Genomic DNA, 18,555 nt, shown 5'->3' with positions numbered 1-18,555 from the left:
TCGAGGGGCCGTGACGACGGGCCGCGGGGGCTTTATGGGGGGGGGGGGGGGGGGGGGGGCGGGCACGGCCGCCCTGGCCCACCCGGGATGAGCGCTCCCGTGCGCTCGGCGTACCGTAGACCACTAGACCAGACGGGCCAGGACAAAGTGCGCGCGCCTTGGCAGGTGGGTGCGGGTGCATGCGCGGGGCTCAGGCGGAACGAGGAGGTGGGCAGAGGGGATCGGCTGCGGCGAGCATCAGGCCTGACGACCGTGGCGGCCACGCGTCGAGCGGCAAGGGATGACAAGTGGGCTCCGTGGGTGCGGGGCCCGCCTGTCGGTGACAGGTGGGACGCCGAGCCGACGGGCTTGTTTGTTTATTGGGAGGGAGGCGAGCGCATGGGAGGCGGCCGAGATGCGTAGGTGCGACGGGTGGGGCGCTGGATTGACCCCGGTTCGTGTGGGTACGTTGAACCTGGACGTCTTTTTCGGTGGGAAAAAGCACGATTCCCCGCCCACCACTGCGGTGGAGGGCTCGTAGCAGCCGCACCGCACGATGTGAGGTCAGAGATGAGATCAGGGACCATCTTGTCTCTGCGGGGCAGAATCTTGCGGCCTGTGGCCCCGTGTGGCTGCCTGCCTCTGTTTCTAGCGCCGGCGACAGTGAGCGCCTCCTGGTCTCGGAAAAGGCCGCTCATGTTCATGTAGCCCTGCCCGTTTCTTGCCGCCAGCCGGTTCGCGAAACACTCCGCATCAACACTTAAGTTTTCGAACAGGAAATTAACAGTTACTCCCTCCATTCCATAATACAGTATAAAAACATTTCTAACAGTAGTGCATAGGATGTTCATTTAGTGCTAAAAGTGCAAAATACCCCCCTCCGTTCCAAAAAATTTGTCTTAGATTTGTTTAGATATGAATGTATATCTAGTCAAGTTTTAGTATTTAGATACATTCATTTCTAAACAAAGTTAAGACAAGAAATTTAGAACGGAGGGAGTACGTCATTACAGTCTCACCGCTTGTCTATATGTGCATATACGATCACTTTTTCGTATCCAGCCATATTTCGAACTCACGTGGCTTGTTAGTATGAATGTGGCCCATATATCAGTGATCGTAAATAGTGAGCGACGGGTAAGCAAAACATTATCTTTTTTCTTTTGGAAAACACTCTTAACTTTTATTTACTTACGCACCTGTCAGCATATGGTGCTCGCAAAAAACTAGAATAGAAAATAGCGTCAAGGGGATTCGATCGACGTCCTCCATTCCATGAACTAACTAAACTATCCACTCGACCAGAAATAATTAGATACTCCCTCCGTCCGCAATTACTTGTCGCGGAAATGAATAAAAATGGATGTACTTAAAACTAAAATACATCTAGATGCATCCATTTCTCCGACAAGAAATTCGGGACGGAGGGAGTACAAGACAAAAAACACCATTTTTCTTTAATACAATGTACAATCAGCCCAACAAACTAATAAACAAGAACTAAAAACTTGTCATGTTATTCCTTGCAGGAATAAACTGATGTAAGGAAACAACTTATATTGTGTTGTTTGTGACACTAAAAAAATAATGTCTTACAAAAAATACACAAAGTTTTTAAAAATGCTTAAAAATTGTAAAAAATATTTTTTGTAATTGGAATAACATAGGTTGCATTTTATAGATGTCCATGTATACAAAACAATATTCATGCTCGGAGTAAAAATGGTCGTTTGTATGTTGTTATTTTTTCGGGCGGTTTGTATGCTTTCATTTATCTTGTTCTATTTAAGAAAACTACACGGGGAATAGATATTCTCCATGACATGTGCATATTATCATGGAGAAAGTGGGATCATCCTGATTGAGCGGTCTATTATTTAAAAAATATTTAAATTTTAAATTTCTTTCGGACAAATAACTTAAACTATATTTTCTTTTACCGATTTTTCAATTTAAAATTATTTGTATTCAAACAGTTTTTTTGTTGATTTGTCTAAAAGAAATTTACGTACATCCAGTCTACACTGTATCATCTTTTATCTAGATTTTTAAAATTGAAACTATTCAAGTTTAAAGCAGATATTTGATTTGTCCGAAAAGTTTACATGCATGCACTCAAAAAAATGTTATTTTATCAAAAAAGTTATGTACATTCATTCTGATATTTTTTTTTATCTAGATTTTCAAATTTAAAATTATTGGAATTCAAACAAAACATTCGGTGATTTGTTTCAAGGAATTGGTGTTCATTCATTCTGCATTAAATATTTTAAACTAAAATCTTTATAATTTTAGAAAAACATTAATCCGAAAAAAAACGAACATTCATTCTGCACTATATTTCCTTTTATCTATATTTTAAAATTTTAAATTGTACAAATTCAAACGTTATTTTGTTATGTTGTCGAAAATAATTTACACGTATTCATTGTGCACTAGATTTTTTAAGTTGAAATTGTTCGAACTAAAAAATGATTTGTCATAAAAAAAATGTGTACATTCATTCTGCACTATATTTCCTTTTATCTAGATTTCAAATTTCAAATTATTTGAAATCAAATAAAATTTTAGTTGCTTTGTCCGAAAAATTTACCTGGAATATATGTTGTTTGCATACATAGTAAAAAAGAAAGAAAAATAGAGAAGATAAATTATGTATATCTCTTCAATTCATGTCAGGAGGTCATAGGTTCAAACTGGTGTTTCCCTCTTTTGCACACTCTTCTTCCCTTATGATTTTTTTCTTTAATTCGTATTAACATATATTATATAAATCTAATTGCCATATGTCCATTGGTAAGATTGGTTATCTATGCCCTCTTAATCATATGAGGTCTGGGTTCGAATCTAGTTCTAGAGTTTTCTTAATTTTATGACATGTACACAACTAAATAAAAGCCATGGGTCTTTTCTGCAAAAAAACAAAGATAATGTGAGGCTCACCTAATGCCTCACCAGTCCCAGGCACTAACATGCGGGCCGCGTTCATGCTGACGTGTCATGTGAGCACTAGATACGTCTCGATACAAAAGAAGTGATTGTATATGCACGCATGGACTAGTTATGTGACTGTAATGATGTATTTTATAATTTTTAGCACTAAACTAAACATGAGGCGCAAGTTTTATGATTGCCACTCATACTACCTCGTTACGTTTCTTGTCGCTAGATCGGATGAACAGTTTGATTTCTTTCTTCAAGGTAGGTCACAAAACTTGCATTAGATAATCAGTTTGGTTCATACACTTTTATTTTATTTTCCAAGGTAACCACGTGTATCATTGATCATAAATAAGAATCATACAAAGCATGCATGCGGAACCAACCGGAAGGGTCCGCAGAAGATCGTAAAGAACACTCAAAGAAAGAAAATTACAAAGAAATATTTATGTAATCCTGTGAGGAGAGCCACAACCCAAAATGGCACTGTGAATCGATGAAGAAGCCCGCCAACGGCAAGGTCTTTATCGATGTGGCGAGTCGACCGGGGATCATCCCCACTCCCTCTCGAGTCCCAAAGCCATCACCAACCGTCGATATCGTCGAGGCCAAGCGCTAGATCCACACCATCAATCCTCAAACACAGATTGCCATTCGCTCTCGCCCAACGATGGCGTCGTTAAGGACGACAACCACCGGTCGAAGACCTAAACACGTTAACCTGAAGGGGCGACGAAAGACAGAACCCAGTGGCTCCTCGACGGCACCATGGACGCCATCAAGACGAGAGTGTAGCATGGGCGTTATTTTTGAATGCATTACCGTCGTCATCGTCAGAAGCGACACCGCCGCACATACAAAACCTACCCTACAATCTCACAAAGTGTCTTGGATCTTGTGCTGCAGCTCGTTACTCACCAAAAGTCCGCTTCTCTTCTTCCTCCTCCTCTCTCTCCTCCAACTAAGCAAGGATATAATATTTTAATCCTTATAGCCTGCTTATGTCACCTTATTGTACTTGCTTTTATGTGCGAGAGAAAAATCACTAGGGTCCCCACCCCCTCTAGTCTTAGTCTTGAAGAAGACGACATAGGAGGCAGGATTGGCGGCGTCGTGGACGAAGGCTGGGAGCAGCAGTTCGCCAACCCAATCGCCTCTCTCGGGCGGTTGTTGGAGCGAAGAAGTGTGGTATCTCTTCTTTTTGGTTCATAAACTTGTGAAACTATAAAATAACTCAGGTGTTGCTATAAAAAAAATCAATATATCAAGGTGTAAAAGCTCACGTGTGTATACTTAGAGGACAAATAAGAAATAGTCACTCCGTAAAAGATGTAAGAGCGTTTAAACCACTACATTAGTGATCTAAACGCTTAATAAGGAAAAAAACACCACTAAGTGGGATGCTTCTGAGTTCCGACTTCACACAGGTCACATTTGCAAAATACAGTAATAGTCTATGTTGTTTCAACCTGGCAAATTACATAAGCAGAAACACTGGCCACAGACCAAGATTCTGCCCGTGGAGACAATATGAGATTCTGCCGCAAAAAAAAAGGAGACAGTATGAGATGTATGATTTCTGGACAGTAGTAATTCACTTCATTTATTTATTTACGACAGTAAAACCGAGCCTAATCCAAGCTCTCTCACACCATTTGCTTTCCTGGCCGTTCGTTTTGGCTATCTGGTTGTTGGTGGCCGTCGGATCTGCTCCACTTAATGTTTTGCGGCGTCCCGGCCCAACTCGTGTAGCTTCCTGGGCCAACTGGCATAAGGGCTACTACTCCGGAAGAAAAAACCGAGGCCTCTGATTAATTGGGCTGATCGAGGAAGCCCACTTAAACAACGAGGTCTGACTCCGATCTGTCGTTGGATCGCGTACGTAAAGAAAAAAAACAATTGTGTGGTCGAGGGGATGCTTGACGGGAAGAGAGAGGAGGCGCTCGTGGCAGCCGAGGCACGAGAGGGGCGAGCGAGGTGATTCAGATTGATGCATGCGAGGGTAGCGATCTAGCCGACGAGGTGATCCAGCGGACGCGCATGATGCGGATGAATCAGTGGCCGTCCGATCCAGCCGATGCGGTCGATCCGTTTGTGAAGTGGAAAAGGCGAACACAGTTGATGATTGTGGGCGCCTCATCTGTTGGAAACTGCTCGCAATCATACTTCAGTTTCTTAGGGTTCATTCATGGTGATTGATATGCTAATCCTTTCCACTGCAGGGTGCTACGTCTATATATTCTTCCTCCCTAACACTCTTGGCTCATCCTTTCTACCCGGCAGCACAAGATCTTTCATCATGGTCAACACCATCCCGATTTCAATTTGCCTGATGGGTGGTATGGGCGTTACCGCAGATCCTGTGAGTTCAAATAATCCTTAATTCATGGTATAGAAAGCACATTTGCTTCCATTGTGATACGTTCATAGTTTGTTTGTTGGTGAATAGGATTTAACTTGAATTGGCCCACTTTCCATGCAGGAATTTTGGAGGCCACAGCGATGTTTTTATGTATGTACAATGTATAAATCTCCTGGAATTTGATGTTAGTTGATTGCTTTTGGTGCTTCACATGTTGAATGTTTAACAACTAAATAGAGAGGATTAGTCCAATCAGTATGTTATTGGATTTATGAACTGAAATTCTATTCTCCAATTCTGCATCTATAGGTACAACATGTGGTCTCTGGAGTTAAAAGGAAGCTGAAAGCCCTCCTGTAGCACACTAATTAGTGAAGGTTGAGTTTGATGGACTGGTGGCTAATTCGATACATATTGATGAATCACTTTGCTATATCACCATTTTTTCATGAAAACTTATAGATGCCTAACATCATTCATCTGCATAATTCTCGAAAAGGGGATGACCCCTCTGCATATGAGAGAAAAGAACTTCAAATCAGATGTACATGCGCTTACATTCTTTGGGATATCTCTACGCTTTCGCTTGCATTTATGTTGGCAAGGTGGAAGTTTTTATTTTATATCAGTACTTAAACGAACTGGTAATTAGCTTTTATCTGGTGCACATGCTGACATTTCATTAATGATGAGGTCAAGGTGTTCTTTCAGTCTGCAAATTACTACTCCCTCTCACCTAAAAAGTGTCTCAGCTTTGAACTAAGAACACTTTTTTCCGACCGGAGGGATTACACATTTGCATCTTTCTTCTTGCCTGCAGCTTTATACCATCAGATCCTGCATATCGTTGGTCAGTCAAAGTTTCACACCTCTTCTAAGGCAGATGCTTTCAATAGTTTTGAAAACAGATGGTGAGTATTATGTTAGCTAAGCTAGCTAGATGTAGGTGAACTTCTTTTTGGCCATCTCCACATATTTTTGCTACTGTCTTAATTGGTTCCTCGTCCTTCACCCTAATGCTGGCATGAGATATTATTCGGTACTTGCCAGGCATGAGATATTATTCGGTACTTGGCATTGTATCTACATTTTGTTATCCTAAATTAGATGCATGGTCTTTCCAGAACTTGCTTCTTCGGTTTTGGTGCGATTTATTTCCGGCTGGTGTCGGTACTTTCTGATCATGTCCTATTTGCTGAATAAGGTTGTAGATACATGCCATCTTATCGATGATAGTACATGCGTTCTACAGTTTCAGTCTTCATGGTCATCTAAACATGCATGTACATAATAATTTTCTGCCAATTTTTTTATAAGTGTTTGGGTAGCCAAAACTTTGGAAATCAACCAAGCAGCAGCCAAAGTCATGGCCATGTCAAATTTTTGGTTGCATGAAATACCATAAATAATTTTGCCATTAAGAAGCAACCCTTTAGTCTCGCAAATCTGTAGTGAAAATTTCACCAGGTCCGTGTTACTAACTTCTCCCTCCGTAAAGTAATGACTATTATTACTCAGTATATTATTCAAAGCTAGCTCCAACACGTAAACCTCCTCTCGTCTTGCGATTTTTTGTCCGTAATCTTTCATAACTTCACATTTGTGGAGACAACAACAATTGGTTCACTCATTGTTTTGTAATTCTGTTGGCCACTTCTGGTTTCTTTTGCACTTAGGGCCTCTTAGTATTAACTAAATAGTGTTTGTTCCATATAATATTTATACCGACCAATCCAGCATTTGATATATTCTCCGTATATTGTAGAAATAGATGGGTGTAACAATGGGCGCCAGTGAACCTTTTGTAGTCCTTTGACGCACTAAGCGACTTCGACCATCGCGTCTATTGTTGGTCGTTTTTTTCCGTCAGACCACCATCATTATAGTGCCAAAATGGACGGACGCGGCAAGGCGCGCCATCAATGATCTAGTGAACCATAACTATTAGGCTATCCAAGCACATTTACATCACATATAGGTGAAAGTTCTGGCTAGCTTTAAACATACATATATAACCAACGAAATCAACTAAAGTGAACCTGAAATATTGTACGAAGATAGATGGAGCTCCAAAACAAAACATGATGCAAGATTTAAATAAACCGATTGGGATTACCAAAGTCCATACATACAAATCAATTTAAATACACATAATCTGTTCCATGGGGGGGGATGCTGCCCTGCTCCAGATCTTATGTTATACTTCCTCGGTCAGGAATTAGATGCTGAAATGGATGTATCCAAAACAAAACCAGCTGGCCCGAACCTGGTCGGCCTAGGGTTTCCCCTAGGAGGGGCGACGACCAAGGGGCACCTCCGCGTTCAGCACACGTATAGCTCGAGGACGACCCCCGCCTTCTCGATCCAGCAAGAGAGACGGGGAAGTAGATGAGTTCTCCGACAGCGTGACGGCGCGCTGGTGATGGTGGTGATCTATTTGTGCAGGGCTTCGCCTAAGCACCGCAGAAATCCGATCTAGAGGAAGAACTACGGCGCGCCTAAGCACCTCTAGTGGAAACCCTTTCCACCTTTGGGTTTTTGCCTCTCAAACCTCATGGGACTTAGTGGGTGCTTATGTCATCCCACTAAGGGTTGGATTGTATCCTCCCACATCCCATAAGCCCCCTCGGGGCGTGACACCCCTCCCGATGGTCCCTGGTACCCTCCCGGTACTCCCGGTACACTATCGATGAACCCGAAACTTTTCCGGTGACCAAAACAGGACTTCCTATATATCAGTCTTTAGCTCCGGACCATTCGGGAGCTCCTCGTGACGTTCGGGTTCTCATCCCGGACTCCGAACAACTTTCGGTTACCAACACCTATAACTTAACTATACCGAAACGTCACCAAACCTTAAGTGTGCAGACCCTGCGGGTTCGAGACCTATGCAGACATGACCTGAGACATTCTCCGGTTAATAACCAATAGCGGGACCTGGATGTCCATATTGGCTCCTACATATTCTACTAAGATCTCTATCGGTTAAACCTCTATGTCAAGGATTCAGTTAATCCCGTATGTTGTTCCCTTTGTCCTTCGGTATGTTACTCGTTCAATCTCATTACACGCAAGTCTCTTTACTCGTTTCGTAATACAAAATCCCGTAACTAACTCCTTAGTCACATTGCTTGCAAGGCTTGTTGTGATGTTGTATTACCGAATGGGCCCTGAGATACCTCTCCGTCACACGGAGTGACAAATCTCAGTTTTGATCCATGCCAACCCAACAGACACCTTTGGAGATACCTGTACAACACCTTTATAGTCACCCAGTAACGTTGCGACGTTTGATACTCACAAGGTATTCCTCTGGTGTCCGGAAGTTGCATGATCTCATGGTCATAGGAACAGATACATTGACATGCAGAAAAACAGTAGCAATAAACTGACACGATCATATGCTACGTTTATAGTTTGGGTCTTGTCCATCACATCATTCTCCTAATTATGTGATCCCATTATCAAGTGACAACATTTGTCTATGGCCAGGAAACATTTACCATCTTTGATCAACGAGCTAGTCAACTAGAGACTCACTAGGGACAATGTGTTGTTTATGTATCCACACATGTATTTGAGTTTTCAATCAATACAATTCTAGCATGGATAATAAACGATTATCATGAACAAGGAAATATAATAATAACCAATTTATTATTGTCTCTAGGACATATTTCCAACAATTAAAATTAATGAAAAGAAAGTATAAACTTAAAAATCAATAAAAATGTCTAAACATAGAATAAATGCATTGCTGAGTGGAACGTTGAGGTGTACACTTTGTATGTTGAGAGTGCTTATGCGGCAGATTTTGCATGGCTTAGTGTGAGAGAAGATTTAAATGCATTGCGTGCTGCCAAGTTCTTTCCTTTTCAAGTTCACTAATTTAAAAGAATGATATATTATTATTATTATTATCTGATGCCCTTTTTATCTGAATCTTAGTCTTAACCCATCGAACGATTATTTAATATACTCTGAACTTCCAAGTACTCCGTGTTCGTCCATAGTCCAGTCCACCGTCATCTCATGCACATAGTGCCCACCTAGATTGCATGTAGTCGCCATGTCCAAGCACATACTCCGCCAACCCAATGCACTAAGTCGCCCATGACAAATCACCAAACGGAGTGGCTAGAACCTTTCACCATCCATTGCCTAAATCAGATGGTTTTTCTTTGTCTGAATCTTAGTCTGAGCCCATTCAAGGACAGTTCAACATACTCTGTACTAGGCAGGTACTCCATGTCCATCCACTGCCATCTCATTTTGGATCTACATTTTTTCTTTCATTGGAGGCATTTTCTTGGATAATGCGCATGCATCTTCAACGTTGGTTGTACGCATCTCTGGATATATGCGGACATTTTTCAACTGTAAATCCATACCATTATTTGTTGGCATTTTTGGATACATGTAAGCATCTTTGTTGTAGAATAAACAGGGCGACAAAAGAAAAGAGCAAGGCAAAACTATATAATTTTATTGTCATAAAGAAATAGTAGTGTGTAGTTGCGATGCAGAAAATTCAGTTGCTGGTCATATTTTTATACACACATAGCATACTACTAATTAACTAATAATCACATAGTTCCCTCGTGTATGCAGGAAAAACACATAGACGTCGAGGCTCAAGTCACAAACATCGAGTGATACTAGACAAATTCCTATGCGTTGCTACAGAAATTGTTGGCAATATGTTTAGATGATATTTGCTTACGTGAAACATGAATATTATAATTAAAAATATGAGTATGAAATAAAAAATATATGATATCTATTATACTTGATTCATTTATTATTGCAAAATAGTTTTAGAATATAAGTATCATATTGTGAGTTTAAAATTCCTTAGAGTTGTCCACGCGGGTGCCTTCTTCACTAAGGAAAAGTTGGACATGAGTAATGAGGATGACTCTCAATCTCCCCATGCGTTGATACGGTAACTTTGTTAAAATATGCGTAAGTAGTTGCTAAGTCTAATGAAAAGAAAGTATAAAATTAAAAATAATAAGAATGTCTGAACATAGAATAACTACTTTTGAATTACAATTAATAATGTCATTTCAAACAGAATGTGAATGATGACTAACCTTAATCTTCATGATGTGGCAGTGTTACATGCATAGACTAATGCAAAAGTAATTATGATTTATAAGTTAAATGCATGACTCGTTTATGTGATAGATTTTGCATGGCTTAATGGGAGAGAAGACTTAAATGCATTGTTTAGTGGGACGCTGAGGTGAACACTTTGTATGTTGAGAGTGTTTATGTGGCAAATTTTGCAGGGCTTATTGTGAGAGAAGTATTAAATGCATTGCCTAGTGGAATATTGTGGTGGACACTTTGCATGTTGAGAGAATTGAGACCAACTTCTTAAAAAATGTAAAATTTCGTGAGGGGTGTGTGAATAACTCAGCCTCGTCGGTATCAATTTTGCAACTCCAATGCTTCCGTGTTCAAATGTTGTATTATCAGAGCATCTTCAACACACACGCGGTAGCGCGGCGCGCTAAATTCTTTTTTGCAACGTGGAAATAGACTTTTAAAGCGCTAGGCTGGTGTTTTGCTTTACCATAAGCGCTATAATATTGTGCTCCGCAGGTAGCGCTCCAGCAGTGACGCTAAATTCTAGCTCGTGCGCCTAGCACAATCAACATTTCCTACTCAAACATAGAATCAAGAAGATCAAACACACACAAAGTAAATTAATAATAAATTGTTCAATTATTATTACAACTTAAACAAATTTTTTATCTTCAATACAACAAATAGTTCATGAATAATACAACAAATAGTTCATACAATGTTAAATTAATTTTGTTGTCCATTCCATGACCATCACTCCTTGACAAAATTCTTTTGAAGCTCATCATGCGCTTTGCCACGTCGAATGACATGATAGGAGGCAACAAAGCGGGCCGCCCTTGCTGTCCTTATCCACACTCGTGTGGGTTGTCGCATCAACTGATACTGAGAATAGTCTGAATCTTGCCCACGCTGACTGTTGATGATCATGTTATGCATGATCACGCAAGCTTTCTTTATGTATCGAAGGATCTTTTGATCCCAAAATCTGGCCAATCCCCTCACAACAGAAAATTGAGCTTGCAAAATCTCAAAAGCTCTCTTCACATCTTTCCTAGACGCCGCTTGAGCATCGTGAAAATCAAGTTTTTTCTTAACTTGCAGTGCCTTCAACGGCTTCACAAATGCTTGTCACCGTGGATAGATGTCATCCGTAAGATATTATCCATAGTTGTGTGTATGGCCATTTGCTACAAACTCCACCGGTTGAGTTTCACCAGTTGCAATCCTATTCATGAGTGGTGACCTTTGAATAACATTGATGTCATTGCAAGATCCGGGCATTCCCAAAAAAGCATGCCAAAATCAAGTCTCATGATCGGTCACCGCTTCAAGGATTATAGTGAAACCCTTTTTCTGACCGTGGAATTTTTCATGCCATGCCGTAGGATAGTTCTTCCAACTCCAACGCATGCAATGTATTATGGCAAGCATACTTGGGACCCGCGAGCTTTGCTGAACTCCAAAAGCCTTGCGGTGTCTACAACATTGGGAGCTTTCAAATATTCTGGACCAAACCCTTGTACAATTCCAACTGCGAAGTGCTTGACACACATGATGGCTTCACTCTCACCCAAGGTCAAGTGGTCATCAACTAGATTCATCGGAATACCGTATGACAACATACGCAAAGTGGCGATCACCTTTGGAAAGGTTCTATGCCCGAATTTGCCGGCGGCATTCCTCCTTTGCTAAAAAAAGATCATGCCTCGCCAGTTTCTGTGCAGTGTATTTGAACAACTCGATGCTCATCCTAAAACGACGTCAAAAGTAGAATGTGGGGTTTGTTGGATTCTCCACAAAATAGTTTATCACCAATCTATTGTGGGCATCGACCCTTTCCCTCCATATTTCTGACGAGCGAAAACCGAACCACAGTGCTTCAGCTCTAACTTAAAACTAGAAATAACCGCTAGTGGAAAACGGGCCTTTAGCCCCGGTTCCAAAGGGCCTTTAGTCACGGTTTTCCAACCGGGACCAAACAATCGACACAAAAGGTCAAAACTTTTAGTCCCGTTTTTTGAGTTTTTTCTGATTTTCAATTTTTTTGATAACTTAATCCCTAATCTCCCCTACTCGGTACTCGAACATGAAACACTCATTTCAAATCATCTAACTTCCCTGTAAGTCACTCACTCCACTCATTTCAAACCGTTTAACTTCCCGGCCGGTCACCCATCCTCTCATTGCTCCAACCCAAGTACGCTTAACTTTTCGGTTCTATCTTCACTAGTTTCCAAGTGTGTACTTGTTGTTTTATTGACAATAGTAAGCTATCAATCTTATTAACCCTTAGGTCTTGATGTCACATGATTTAATTTTTTGAGTCCAAACAATTATTAAAATAAACAACAATGATTAACAAACAATAATAATTAATTTAAAAACTAAAAAAACTTTAAAAAGGTAAAAATTTCAAAAGAAAAACTCAAATAATTCTCAAAAAGCACAAAAAACAAAATATCAAAATAATAAAAAAATCAAAAAAATAAGTAATAGTAATATTGAATTTCAATGAAAATAAAATCATTTATTCATTTTTTGCCATTTATTCATTTAATATGGCATAATTGATATCTTTAAATCTATAAATCGAAATTCAACAAATAATATATCCATTATCATCAGAAAAATGTGAGGAATACAAATATGACATTATTTATTTAAAAGGGTAAAATTGACATCATTTATTTTTTTAAAGTAAAATATGACATCATTTATTTAAAAAGGTAAATGACCATGAAATTGAAAAAACTACAAATGAACTCTGAAAAGGCTGAAACTTGGCAAGATATCATCATTTCATCCACATAGCATGTGCTAAAAACTTGACATGGTATCAGCATTTCATCCACATAACATGTGCTAACTTCGTGTACAAAGTGGACAATCTCTTTCGAAGTATGACAGTTTCACACGAAAAACTTAGGTTTTACAAAGATATTTCTTTTTTTAACTTATTTTAACACCATACTTTTTGTGATTTCAATATGCACAATTGAAAGTCACGTCATCAATTTTCAACCCTTTATGACTTTATTTGAATATTTCATGCATTTAATTAATTTTTTCAGCTAAATGACCGTGACATTGAAAAACACTACAAATGAACTCTGTAAAGGCTGAAACTTGACATGGTATCATTATTTCACCCACATAACATGTGCTAAAAAGTTGAGAGGGTTACGGCAAAAAATGGATGCACTTCGTGTACAAACTGGACAATCTATTCAGAAATATCACGGTTTCGGATGAATACACATCTCTTACAAAGGCATTTCATTTTTCAAACTTATTTGAATTCCAGACTTTTTGTGAGTTCAATATTCACAATTCAAAGACACGTCATCAATTTTCAACACTTTCTCACTTCATTTGTTATTTTTCATGCATTTAATGATTTTTTGAGCTATAAAACTAAAAGAGTAAACAAAATCTTATTTTGATTAAAACACACATTTGAAATATCCTAAAAATTACCAAATTTTATATAATGACAAAACACACTAGTATTAAATAGCAAGAAAAAGAATCACTCAAAAATCCATTTTAAAGTAGAGTTATTCACAAAGTAGTGATTCACACAAATTTCAAAGAATTCAAATTTAAACTATTCAAATTTGAAAACTACTAGCATTAGCAGAAAGTTTATAACTTTTGTGACCTAAAGCAGAAAAGATACATTCAAAAACTATAAATATTCTAACAGTTATTTCAAATCTAAAAACAGAAACTATCGTGTTTAGAAAAACAAAACAAGCCAAAAAAAGAAAATAGACCTTTAGTCCCGGTTTTTGGCTCCAACCGAGACTAAAGGGAGGACCATTAGTCCCGGTTGCAGACACCAACCAGGACTAAAGGTGGTAAACCCCTTTTGTCCCGGTTGGTGTGTGCAACCGGGACTAAAGGTCTCATTCGAACCAGGACTAATGTCTACCAAGCTCCGTCTAGCATTCTGACCGCTCGAACCGAGATTGATGCACGTATTAGTCTATGTTCGTAAGTCGACCGTGACTCATACTCTTATCAGGCCAGGACCAAAGCCGTGTTTCCTACTAGTGAACATGCACCAAATTCATCTATAAATATAAAATTTAAAGCAATATATACCTTGCAAGTATTTTGTCAAACACCTTGTGGGCGCCGAGCTGCAAACAATCGTCGCACGTTGTTCGTCAAAGGAACGGTGCGCTCAAGGGGTGACGGTTAGGAGAGAAGGTTGAGGAAGCATCAGTGGCCATCGGGAGAAGCAGGAGGAGCGACGACGTGCTAGGGAGAGGCGGCAGAAGCGCCGACGACACGTACACGCGGAGGCGCCAGCGCCAGGAGATTTTAGATCCGTGGTGATTCACGTGCATGATTCACTTGTCCAGCGTGCTGGAGCGGATACATCAAATAAACTACGTGCAATGCAACTTTTCTCAGTGTGCTGACGTTTGTTTACTGTATGCGGGGTTATAACATGGCTACTGAAACACTACTTTTAACAACGTGCCCTATATAATCGTTTTTCTGAGCGCGCTGCTTATTTAGTACATCTGTTGAAGATGCTTTAAGCTTGTAGCACTTAGGATATGAGATTGAGGTCTAGTGTCAAGCGAGTTCTCGAGCTTTAGACGTGAGAGACCCTGACCGCTTCTTCTAGCAAATAGATTTGTGACAGATTAACAGATGTGTGTGAATATTTACATTGCTCTACTTAAACAAGTCCAGGGATGCGTGAATATTTACATTGCTCTACTTAAACAAGTCCAGGGATGCATATAGGTTTGTGTATGTTTTCATAAAATAAAGTTTGTGTTGCTTTCATCCTAAAATAAGTATCTTAAGTTTAGTATAATTTTATCAAAAAGATAACGTTTACATGTATGGGCGTTTGCAAACCACCCACACGTATGGATTGTCGTTCGTTTGTGGTTTGCACGAATGTTGGCAAGTTTTGCCAAAATTTCTATGCCACGTAGGACTGGGATCGTGTGTGGGCATTTCATCCGGTCGCCCACACGTTCGTTCACGCACGTAGAATGGCTGGTGTGTGGGCGTTTATCAATTCGACCACACGTTTGTTTCATACACGCAGATGAGCTGGTGTGTGAGCGTTTATCAGTTCGCCCACACGCCTGTTTCACCTCCACTTGCCCGCATGATCGCCACCCGTCTCCTCTCCCACACCCCCAAACTGTCGGTTGCCATGTTTTTTTGTAGTGGTACATGGCAACTGTCTAGTGTGCTTGTAAGCAGATGACAACCCTCTCTCTCTTAACTGAATATGTTATTTTTGTAACTACCTAGTGTGCTTAGAAGCATATGGCAACTTCAAGATATTATTTTTGCCTTGTCTATCAAGTGTTATATGACAACTGTTTAGTGTTAGTAGGTGGCAACTCTTAAAGTTTTCATATCATGGCAACTATAATAGACCAGGCCATACATGGCAACAGCCGAAGTTGTTCATAAATGACAAGTGGACTTGACCTGAGATGACAACTGCAGTAAACCAGGCCATACATGGCAACAACTACATTTGACCTGAGATGACAATTGCAATTTGCTCAGACATAGCGACTGTAGCTGAACAACCATGGCAACTGCAGTTCAGCAACCATGGCAATTGTAGTTAAACAAACATGAAAGAGGGGCCGAACGGGTTCGGAGGTGAGGGCGCGTGTTGGCTGTTACACGGGCGTGCGGGACCATGGGGTAGGAGACCGGACGTGCGGACGTTACCTGTTTTGCCCACACGTAGGCGTTTGGACGGGACCGCGAGACATGAGGCCGGACGTGTGGGCATGATTTGTTTGACCCACATGTAGGCGTGTGAGCTGGTTTTCTTAGATACCACACGAGACGTGTGACAAGACTCTTAACGTCCACACGTGTGGGCGTTATCATGACCCTAATTTTATATTAAAGTTAGTACAAAGACAATTATTTTAGTACGGAGGTAGTATATTGCAAACTGTGAACATGATGGTCGATTACTGAACTTTGGGTTTATTCATCCACACAGAGCTACTTCATTTTTGCTTGTGTGTAAAACTTAAAACTGCAATAATACTCTATGCCATGCATCATCATCACATGACATCACAAAAAGGAAAATAATAATAATAGTCCAACATGCATTGATTAAACTCAAGAATTTCATTCCAGAACCAGCAGAATTCATGAATCTGAATAATGCTGCCCTTGAAACAGAAGGATGCCCTCGAGACGTTGGGTTGCAATGCAAGAGTCTAGACTTTGTCGTCCGGAGCAGACAGCTTGCGCCTGCAGAGAGGGCACATCTCGCTCCCCTTGAGGGTGTCCGCCAGGCATGCGCCATGGAAGACGTGGGGCAGGGAGCACCCGGGCCACACGGCGAGGTCGCTTTCCAGCAGCTCGAAGCAAACGGAGCACTCCTGCCCGGCGACCTCCTCCGCCACGACCTTCCTCCGCTTTGCCGGCCGCCCGCAGTCGCCGTCGGCGGCTTCAGCTTCTGCCGCGCACTGCGCGTGCACGGGCTCCGGCAGGCTCAGCTCCATGGCGACGTGGTACCCGGGCCATGGATCCGCTATCATTCCCTGCAGCGCGTCCATCACGACATCCATGCGACCCGGCGTGTAGTCCTCGAGCCGGAGGATGCCGACGTCGGCGATCACCTTGAGACGCGTGGTCCCCGGCGGGATGCACACGGCCACGTTTGAGACCAGCTTGGACCACAGGGCCTGGAGCTCGCTGCTGTGGTGGGAGGGGTATATGAGCGGCGCCAGCGACGCCCCTGCCCACTGGAGCGAGCCCGCCGCGTCGCCGGCCGGCGGGACGGCGAACCGGAGATAGTGCAGTTTCGTCTTCTTGGACACCTCCAGCCCCAGGTCGCCGGGCGCCGCCTCAAACTCGGTATACCGGTAGAGGACCAAGATCTCCTTGCCACCTGCTTGTCCTTGGCTACTGGCAGCCGGGAGATCAGCCGGCGGCGGCACCACGACGGCGACGCCCAGGAAGCCGGCCGTGTTCCCCGCGGAGGCGAACCGCGGTGCCGGCCCAAGGAATCGGCCTTCGGGTACGTACAGCCACCGGTGTAGTGGCGGCCCGCCCGTGACGCCGCTCGCCCCGGCCGCGACGACTGCATCGATCTTGAGCGGGACGTCGACCTCGTCGTCGCTGTCCTCCTCATAGTAGCTTTCATCATCGCTGCCATACAACTCCTCGTCCTCGTCGTCCCCGAAAACCGGCTCTTCTTCCTCCTTGTCGCCCGCCAAAGCCAAAGGCGACGGGAGCGCGAGGACAGCCGCGCGGGCGGAGTCGTCCGGCTGCATCATCATCAGCGAAACCCTCTCGTCCATTGACCGATCAGCAGATGCGCGATGGATGGGAGCTTCTAGTAGTTGAAGGCGGAGTTGGTTCCCGATCGACGGCAAGGGATGAGAGGATGGAACGTGTTGGCTTCAAACCCATCTTTTATTGACTGACTCGCGCCCAATCCGAAACCGGCTACAAGCAGGAGAATGTTCGCGTTCCGTTTCAAAACAGGAAAGAAACGCCCGTCGGAAAGCAATTTGCTTTTCAATCATTCAGAAAAAGAAGGAAACCAGGGAGGGGAGAAATCTTAAAGTGCAAGAAACGAGAGAGAAAAAAATTCGCCGTTGCCGGGGATCGAACCCGGGTCACCCGCGTGACAGGCGGGAATACTTACCACTATACTACAACGACTTTGCTGTTTGCAAATTCCTTAAGGAGTACAGGTAGAACATAAGACAGCATAGTCAATGTGTTTGCAGTTCTTGTGGTGCTTCCAGCCGATTGCTCCCTTCCCGCTCCCAGCTCAACAGTCACCCGGAAGACATGGCGTCAGAGAGGAAGAGAATTCCAGAAACACTGGTGTATAATAACATGCTTTTGGAAACAAAACCGAAGATTATTGCCAGGCTTTGTTGAAAGAGAAGGAACCAGGACATGCAACACAAAGTAAAATTGCACCCTCCGACCAAAGGAGCTAAAGATCAATACTGAGTAATTTCAGCGGCTGTAGTAATGTGTTTCTACAATTCTATTTCTCTGTTCCCAATCCAGTAAAGCCTCCGTTGCGGTGACTTTAGTTAACAGTGTTGGTTGCAACTTGCCACGAGAATCATGACAAGATAGACAGGGCCGGTCCTGAGATTTCAGGGGCCCAGGGTGAAACTAAATCTAGGGTCTTT

General features: G+C 42.1%; 1 non-coding gene across 1 annotated transcript; it reads right to left on the bottom strand.

Annotated features, from left to right (window-relative positions):
• Positions 1 to 17,995: 17,995 nt before the first annotated feature.
• Positions 17,996 to 18,067, bottom strand: TRNAD-GUC. Its single transcript has one exon. It is a non-coding gene; the product is annotated as a tRNA-Asp (tRNA).
• Positions 18,068 to 18,555: the final 488 nt, after the last annotated feature.

Source organism: Hordeum vulgare, chromosome 1H, assembly GCF_904849725.1.
Source record: "Hordeum vulgare subsp. vulgare chromosome 1H, MorexV3_pseudomolecules_assembly, whole genome shotgun sequence".
NCBI lineage: Eukaryota > Viridiplantae > Streptophyta > Magnoliopsida > Poales > Poaceae > Hordeum > Hordeum vulgare.
This window is presented reverse-complemented; position numbering and strand designations above follow the sequence as displayed.